This window comes from Tripterygium wilfordii, chromosome 17, assembly GCF_013401445.1.
Source record: "Tripterygium wilfordii isolate XIE 37 chromosome 17, ASM1340144v1, whole genome shotgun sequence".
Lineage (NCBI taxonomy): Eukaryota > Viridiplantae > Streptophyta > Magnoliopsida > Celastrales > Celastraceae > Tripterygium > Tripterygium wilfordii.
In genome coordinates this window covers 8,917,897-8,924,485 of record NC_052248.1, presented here as the reverse complement: position 1 = coordinate 8,924,485, position 6,589 = coordinate 8,917,897, and the positions used below count along the sequence as shown (strand labels likewise).

The window sequence follows — 6,589 nt, the reverse complement described above, 5'->3', positions numbered from 1 at the left end:
TAAAAATCCAATCCCAAACACATAATGATATTGTCTGCTCTGGGCTACGAATTTGTTTTTCGTGGGTCTTCTCATTAATTTTTTGGCTTAGAAAACACGTCATTTGTGTGAGAGGTACTAGAACTTTACTTCTGATTACCTATTTGATTCAACTTGCATTTTGATTTTTAGTTTAAAATGAGCATTTTTTTTCCTTTTGTTATTTCCATTATTGAAATTGCGATAACATATCCCTTCCACGACCATCATATCTAATTACCCTAATTAATGCTCTGTTGACTATTTGAGGATTTCCAGCTTTGGATTAAGATGCACAAAGTCAATTCCCTGGAAAAATGTTGCATTATTGTTCCCAGCATAGAAAAGATCAATCATGTAAATGGACATTGGATAATCATGTCATTTTAGGCTTCTTCTCGGCTGCTTGAAGATGGTCAACTGTTGGAGCATGTACAACGTAAAAACCTAGAAATTAATAATCTATATTTTCCTTTTTATCGTTCTCTTTCATTGTCAGGGTTAACAAGCTTATTAGATAGTGAATTATTACTGCAGTTACTTTACATTTGAGAAACAACAGAGCTAGAGATCGGTAGAAGTAAATCTAACCGAACAGCTTGTAAAATATTTTTCACGCAGCAGATGTAGAATCAGAGACATCTAAAACATGATGGTAGGTCGTAGGATGATGATAGTCAACTTTTTATTGTAGGAATATTGCATGCGTTGATAACATATTAAATTTACCAACTCGATACAATATGAGTAAATATTGCATCTCCTCGAACAAGAATGACCAGTAAAAAAGTAATATTATTCCAAACTCTAGGATATTATAAAATAAAGCATATATTAATATAAGTGTGAATTATTCGATGCGTCATAAAAATAGGTTTTGTAGGGAACACAAACTTTTGTTCTTAGTTATAAAAGAAGGCAATATCAAGCTTTAATTATATGGTAGAAGCAGGAAACACACAAAGAGAGGATACAAATTTTTATTTCAAGCTATAAGAAAAGGTAACATCTGATAGGAATAGTATGCTAAAGGCCATTATTTTATGTAATATTCAAACTCGATTTATTTATTTGAATAAAATATATTTACCATTCAAAATGATAAAAGATATATTGGCATCAGTGTCTTTTATTCTATATGGAATATGAATTGGTGTGTAGAGTCTAAGCTTACACACGTAAGATCAATTCATAAGTTCCTATCAAATATAAGTAAGCGATCAATTCATAAGACGGAATTGGACAAACAGTCTGCTTGGCTGTGGTATAGTATTTCAGTATATCTATCTTGGTTATAGAGAGCGGCAAAGCTTAAACTTACTATACCAGTACACTTGGAGTGTATTGATCAAGACTACGTGTGAGTCAATTTTCCCAGTCTGATTATATGAAAAATTATACACTCACACAAGACGTTATAGAATTGTTCATATTCTTAATTTATTAAAGATTATTAGTACATGTGCATTTAATGTACGAGACTTTGGTTTACTAAAGGGTGAGGTCTTTTTGTACATACCAACAAACACCAAGTGACTTGGGTCACCGCATTAATTGTACGATGGAAAATAATCTGTTAATAAAATTCACGTCCAATTATAGATTGATGATACCCTCTTGAGAATGCTTATAGGATTTGAGATTGTGTCAAAACCCTACAAGTGGATTTTAATTAATCCAACACATTCAAATAAGTTAAGCGGTAAGCTCAAGGAAATATTTAAAGATGTCAATTAAATATTATATGTCAGTAGCATATTTAATTGACGGGTATCTGTAACTTAACGTGAAGAATTTTATGAACAAGTATAACGAAAGACTCAGATTTAATTTGAGATAAAACGGGGAGTACAATTATAATATTTTAGTGGAATATATTATAATTTATGAATTATAATTATGTCTATGGATTTGGGTTAATAATTAAATTCATAGGAAGCCCATGTTTTATTTTTCCTAGTTGGTCCCCACTGTAGCCCAGAAGCCCAATACTAGAAGATACAGGAAAACCAAAATGGAGAGGAATTAGGAGAGGGAGAGGCTTAGGGGCCGGGCCCACCTTGGGAGAAAACCCTAGGTGTGGCAGACCCTATAAATACACACATAGTGTGTGTTTTGTTAACACAAGTTTTGAGACACCAGTTGACCTCTCTACTCTCTAATCATTTCCACTAGTTTTGGTTTGTGTTCTTCAGGTTCTTGGAGAAAAGAGACCACCCTCTCAATCCAAGTTTGGGAATTGGTGCATACGGTGGAAGATCCGCAGGTTTGAGCTTAGTATCAAACTCGCTGACTCCATCCTTCGTTCCTGATTATTAGAGATCAAATCAGAGAGATCTCAAGGTATATAATCTACTTGCAATTGATTGATATATGGTTTATGCTATGGGGATTAGTATTTGATAAGAAATTTTGAAACTAGTCTAGCTATCGTTTATGTCTATGAGGTCCTTATACACTTCCGCGAGTTGCATGTGTCCAACAATTGGTATCGGAGCTGGTCATAGATACGTAATCGATGGTAAACAAAATCAAAAATTTGTCAAATTTAATTTGTTAGCATAATCTATGTTTTTCGGTGTTATTGCTAACTTGTTTTTGCAGGCTGAAATTCTGGCTGTCATGGTCTAGTTTTTTTTAATTCTGATTTTAGAATTGTTCACTCCGAATAAAGGAGTAGGAATTTTTGTAAATCGAATTTGAGATTGTGAACTCTAATTTGAAGGTGGCTAGGATTTTTTTTGTAAAAACAGATGAAGAAACGAGACGAAGGACACCGGCAGCCTTACTGCCTCTGTCGGCTACTGCTGCCATCACAGGCAGCAAGTGCTGGCAGCAGCTTTGGCTACAATCGGCAGCTGCTGTAGCGCATCCGGCAGCCGGCAGTCACTGCCGGAAGCTGATGGACAGATGTGGGCGGCAGGGAGCAGATTGGGCAACTGATGCGGGGCAGTTTGGGCAACAGTATTTCGAGCAGTTTCCAAACAGGGTTTCCTAATCAAGTTGAGATTCGAGCTTGATTGAAGACCATGATAGTTAGGACTCTTGATTGATTTGGTTTCCTATTTTGACTATGTCTCCTATTTTAATTGCATGTATAATTGTAATTAAATGCCATGCTAGATTAGGATTCCTATTTATTTATGGATGTTATCTAAACATGGAAAATAAAATACTAATCACCCAAAAATAAAATATTAAGTGGGAGAAGCGTTACACATCACCCTACGGTATCCATCATTGGTTCAAAGAAAAATATGTAATAATAAAATTCGGAAAGTTGAGATATTAAATATGACTACGGTATTATTTTGGGAAAATCATTTTTAACTTAAGATTCTTTTCGGAACCAAAGTGTGTAATTCCGACCCATGCATTTAAGTATTTTAATTTATGATTAACAATGCAATGTCTAGAAAGTTCTGTCAAGGATTGAGGTTACTTAATTGCGCGTCGTTTTTCGAAAAGCCCCCTCTTTCCTAGGAACGACCTGGTTGCTAGATTTGTTAATCGTTAAATTGGAAACCTATGGTGCTGCGATAATGGTTTCACTTCATGGAGAAAATCCATAACGAATCTCGATTTTAGGCGGTGATACCAAAATGCGTAAATTCCGGTCAATGCATTTTTTAAGATATCTCAATTCCAGGAGTTTTGGAATTACGGAAATATTTTTTAAGTTTGGATTATTGGTAAGAAAATTTAATAGAGATGTAATTGAAAATATGTGTTGGCTTAGACCTTCCTCCTTATCGGAAATTTTCGATTACAGATATCTCAGATTATTAGTTTTTTTGATAGTCATAATGGGTAGTCATTTATTATAAAATTATTTCCCCATCGGAATAAATTTTATGAAGATTGTGAGATTATGATCAAGTGATGGTTATACACTTAACTGTAAATTATGAAAATATTTTCCATCGAAATCAATACCATTATTTATAGGACCAAAGCAAGTTAACTAATTAAATTTACATTTGACACGGCGTGTTGTCTAGACAATGAAATTTAATGTGAACTAAATTGCATGAAATTTATTCTCCCATCGAGATAGGAAATTTCATGCTAAAGTGTTTTGATTGTTAACGAATTATATGATTGATTATGGGTGCAATCTTAGATAATTCGAATCATGTATGCCATAAATTAATTTCTGAATATGTCATTTTTCAATTTTTAAAAATGTCTTCATTCAACCCATTATCTGTTATACTGAAGACCATAAGTTGGATGGAACAAACTATGTCAACTGGAAAAGAAATTTGGATATTGTGCTCACCTCTGAAGAGTACAAATTTGTGTTGACTGAAGTATGCCCTAAATTGCCTGGGAGGGTGCCACTGATGAGCAAATCGGTGCTCACAAGAAGTGGAAGAAGGCTGATGAAATGGCTAGATGCTACATGTTAGCATCAATGTCAGACGTGTTGCAAACACAACACCAGAATATGACAAGTGCCTATGACATCATTTATAGCCTAAAGGAGATGTTTGGTGATCAAGGCAGACTACCATGAAAACACTCCTAAACACCCAGATGAAGGAAGGAGCCAATGTAAGTGATTACACTCTTAAGATGATGAGTCTTTTGAATGAGCTCGAAGTACTTGGTGCTGATATTGATGGTGAAAGCCAAATCGATATCGTACTTCAATCTCTTCCTGATAGCTATGAGAATTTTCGGTTGAACTATAACATGAACAAAAGGCTTTATACCTTGTCGAAACTTCTCAATGAGCTTAAAGGAGCAGAAAAACTTCAACCTAAGCAAGCTAAGGTCAATCTGAATGAGAAAGGATCTTCTACTATACTGAAAGGAAAGAAGAAGGAAAAGACTCAAAAGAAGAATAAGTCATTCAACTCCAAGGGTATTCAAGGTGGAGTGAAAAAGCCGAAAGGCAAGTGTTTTCACTGTGGCCAGAAGGGACATTGGAAAAAGCAATGTTAGACATGGCTAAGCAAGAATACTCAAGGTAACTTTCGTTTATTTGTTGTCGAAACACAATTAGCGGTTGTGTCTACTAGATCTTGGTGTGTAGACATTGGAGCCACTAATCATGTTTGTAATTCATTGCTGGGGTTCCTGGAAACCAGACGACCAAATAAAGAAGAGAGTTACGTGCTTTTGGGAGATGCAACAAAACTAAGAGTAGAAGCAGTAGGCGTTTTTCATTTGAGTTTTAGTAGTGATAGGACTTTAATTTTGAACGATTGTTTTTACGTACCAGCTATGAGATGAAATTTACTTTCAGTTCCATCTTTAGCTTTGAATGGATGTTGTTTTGAGTTTGATAACTCTATTGTTATCAGGTACAATAAATGTTTTATCTATTCTGGTACTTTGGTAGATAATCTTTACATTATAAGTCCAAATTCTGCTAAATATAATGAATTGAATAACTCAACAATTTTGCCATCTAAGAGAAGGGAGCCTTCGAAACCAAATCAAACTTATCTTTGGCATCTACGCTTAGGTCATATAAATCTAAATAGGATTACTAGACTGGTACGAGATGGACTTTTGAGTTCATTAGAAGTTGAGGAACTTCCAGTTTGTGAATCGTGTTTGGAAGGTAAGATGACTAAGAGGCCATTTTCGGCCAAGGGGTATAGAGCCAAAGAATGTTTGGAGTTGGTACATTCTGATGTGTGTGGTCCAATGACTATCCAAGCGAGAGGAGGTTATGAGTACTTCGTTACTTTCATAGACGACTACTCAAGGTATGGATACTTTTTTCTAATGCACCATAAGTCTGAAACTTTTGAGATGTTCAAAAGCTATAAGGCAGTTACGGAGAAGCTATTAGGAAGAGTATCAAAACACTACGATCTGATCGTGGTGGCGAATACCTCTCGGGAGAGTTTATGGAATACTTAAACGCAGAGGGGATTTTATCCCAGTTGACTGTGCCAGGCGCACCACAACAAAATGGTGTTGCAGAAAGGAGGAATAGGACTCTTATGGAAATGGTAAGATCAATGATGAGTTTTTCTGAGTTGCCTAATTTCTTCTGGGGCTATGCCCTAGAAACAGCTGCCTACATTCTGAACTTAGTTCCTTCTAAGTCAGTACCAACTACTCCTACATAATTATGGATAGGGAGAAAGCCTAGCTTGGCCAATATACGGATATGGGGTAGTCCGGCCCATGTGTTTGTAGGGAATACTGGGAAGTTGGAATCAAGAACAGAAGTATGTTTTTTCGTTGGATACCCTCGAGGTACCAAAGGTGGTTTGTTTTATAGTCCTAAGGATCAGAAGGTCATTGTCAGCACCAATGCCCGATTCTTAGAAGAAGACAATATGATGAATCACAAACCCAAAAGTAAGATTGTTCTTGAAGTATTAAGAGGGGAAACACAAGGAAACCAAACAACTCAAGGAACACCAGTTGAGGATAACGATCCAGTACCACATAACAGTAGGAGAATTATGGAATCCCAAATTGATTCTGTTCAGAGGGATAATCAGGACATGCTGGGGAATCAACCAGATCAGCATGAAGATCCTGATACAAATTGAACAAAATCATCACACCAAAATACTCCAAACGAACAAACAGGGCCTCG

At 35.8% G+C, this 6,589-nt stretch overlaps 1 pseudogene; it reads left to right on the top strand.

Moving 5' to 3' along the window:
- The first annotated feature begins 5,598 nt into the window (after nucleotides 1–5,598).
- On the top strand, nucleotides 5,599–6,356 carry LOC119982262 (annotated as a pseudogene).
- Nucleotides 6,357–6,589: the final 233 nt, after the last annotated feature.